Below are 2500 nucleotides of genomic sequence, written 5' to 3'. Positions count from 1 at the left end.
TGCTCAAATCTAGGCATTCCCAGCCCCCCACAGCTCTTCGGGGCGTAAAAGAAACCAGTGGCAGTTGAAGGCACTAGATGGAGGATGGCCTTGATCTCCTGTCTGACTTCGCTATCCAGCAATTTCAATACAGTGTCGCTGGGCGGACTGATCAAAAGATGGTATATATAGCGGGGGAAGACGTATTTCGTGATGAGCTCGATCTTCTGGCATGGTTTCAGGGAGAGTTTTCTGATTCTCCTGACCACGCTCAGAATCTCGGGTACCACGATGCCACAATGGACACCCTTCCAAGGCCCCATTTTGGCGCCTAAATATCTGAATGCCTCATCCGGGTCTGTAGATGGAACGTTCAGCCCGTCGAGCCTTATTTCTGGATCTTTAACATACCAGGTGTCTCTTTTCGAGACAATCTGGAATGTTTGGCTCTTTTCTCTAGATAACTGCATGTTCAGGCCACTCAGATATTCGTGGAGGGCGTCCACCTGGCGCTGCGCCTCCCTCTCGTTTGCGCCCAACAACACTACATCGTCCGCGAACGCCAGAACAGGGATTCCTCTGTTTTGATTTTGATTCGCTTTGATGCCACTGGTTGATTCTTCGATCGTCTCCAGCAGTGGATCGAGACATAAGTTAAAAAGCAAGGGCGACAGGGGATCGCCCTGCTTGACTCCTCTCAGGATCTTGATCTCGACCCCAACTTTGTTTTTGGTCCGAATTGTTGTGGAATTATCCACGTACATATTTTTGATTAATTTAATTATTGGGGCCGGCACACCTTTCCTAGCCAGGCAAGGTGTTAAAGCCGAATGGGGTATCGTATCGAACGCCTTCGAGATATCCACGATCGTGAATATCCCGCCGCCCCCGTTTTTACTTGTATTTAAGGCAGAATTTAAAAGTTCGATATTGGTTTTACATCCGTTTTCGGATGTAAAACCCTTCTGCCTTAGGTTCAATACAATACCTCTCCTTAACTTTCTGTCAAGGATGGAGGAGAAAATTCGGCCGAGAATGGGACCTATCGTAATAGGTCTCCAATCCTCGACCTTATGGCCCGTTTTCTTTGCTTTCATAATTAATGTAGTCCTGTTACGCTTCCATATGGAAGGATAACAGGAACTATATAAACAGATATTATAGATTTTAGATAGTATTTCAGGCAGTCCGGGGATCATCAGGTGTTCTTTTGTTAATCCATCCGGACCTGCCGCGGCTTTCTTTCTGATCTTTCTAATTTTCTCCGCCACATCCTCAACAGCTATCGGCGTAAAAATTTCGTTTAACGACAGCTTAGAGACACATTGATCATTAATAAACGGGACACTAGATGGTCCTTGTTGCCCCCATAATTCTTTATAGTGTCTCTTGACTTCTTCAGCTGCCGGTGGCTGCCTGGCTGGTTCCAGGTATGCGCGATCGTCGTTGATAACGACATCGGCCAACTTCTTTGGACACTCATAAAACAGATCCTGGCATCGTGCGTATGAAAACCGCTTTCTTGCGTTGCGGCTGTTCTTTTTATGTCCCATTTGGGGCTTGTTCCGACTTAAATTACCTTCAGTGATCTCTATTTCATTAACTTTCTTTATTATATCATAGAGATGTGCAATAAAATTGTTTAATTCTTTACCAAGGGCTTCCTCGTTCCCTTGGTTTAATTTAAAAATATTTTCCAGCCGATCGTAAGCCTCACTTAAAACAGGAGGTACGTCGGCTGTCGTCAGTATGGCTTCTTCCAAGCTGAGTCTCCATGCACTAAGAGACTCATTGTCAACGCGGATCTCAGGCGCATTTGAAGACGCATTGCCTGGATCCACGAGATCGCACCCTCCCACTGTTGCCCAATTAGCCTCTTGAGAGCTTGTTGCCTCACCGACCAGTCTTAGATTTTTTCTCTGATATTTGATCTGGTCTAAGGTCTTGTTTGTGAGGATCTTATTTATCTCTTTGTTTGGATATTTATGATTTTTAAATTTTTCATTAAGCTCTCTCAAGAGACTAAGTTCTACTTCATTCCAATTTTTATCTTTTGGGGGGTCCGGTCCCCTTCTTTTCTGATTTCTTAGGGCAGGGTGCGCATGCCTTTCGTGGGTCGAGAGTCCTCTCTGGGTCCCGAAACTCATGGGACATGCTTCACACTTATATTTTCCCACTGCCTTTTGCCCAGTGCCTGTACATTTAGGAATGTGGCACTGGGTCCCATGAAGTTTCGAGAAACTTTTCCCACAGAGACAACTCCATTTAATATGCGCATCTGTATGGTGTAGATCGAGGTGCTTGTTCAGGTCGGATAACGACATGAAGAAAAGGTTTATTCCCTTCTCTTCACATACTGGACACGCAACCCGATCGCCCACTAAAGGTACCGTAATTCCATAACTCGTTGTCCGTTGGCTGGCTTGGTCGTCACCCATGATCCCCTGAGAAGCGGAAAAATCCGCCACGGCGCCTCCGGGATCGAGAGGCGTCGCGTCCGAGGCTTCGGTTGAATCGAACA

General features: G+C 46.1%; 1 pseudogene; it reads right to left on the bottom strand.

The window, feature by feature from the left end:
- The window catches only part of LOC139997037 (large subunit ribosomal RNA), an 8876-nt pseudogene that overhangs the window by 2328 nt on the left and 4048 nt on the right, over nt 1-2500 (bottom strand).

Source organism: Bombus fervidus, unplaced genomic scaffold, assembly GCF_041682495.2.
Source record: "Bombus fervidus isolate BK054 unplaced genomic scaffold, iyBomFerv1 scaffold0025, whole genome shotgun sequence".
NCBI classification, from domain to species: domain Eukaryota; kingdom Metazoa; phylum Arthropoda; class Insecta; order Hymenoptera; family Apidae; genus Bombus; species Bombus fervidus.
This window is presented reverse-complemented; position numbering and strand designations above follow the sequence as displayed.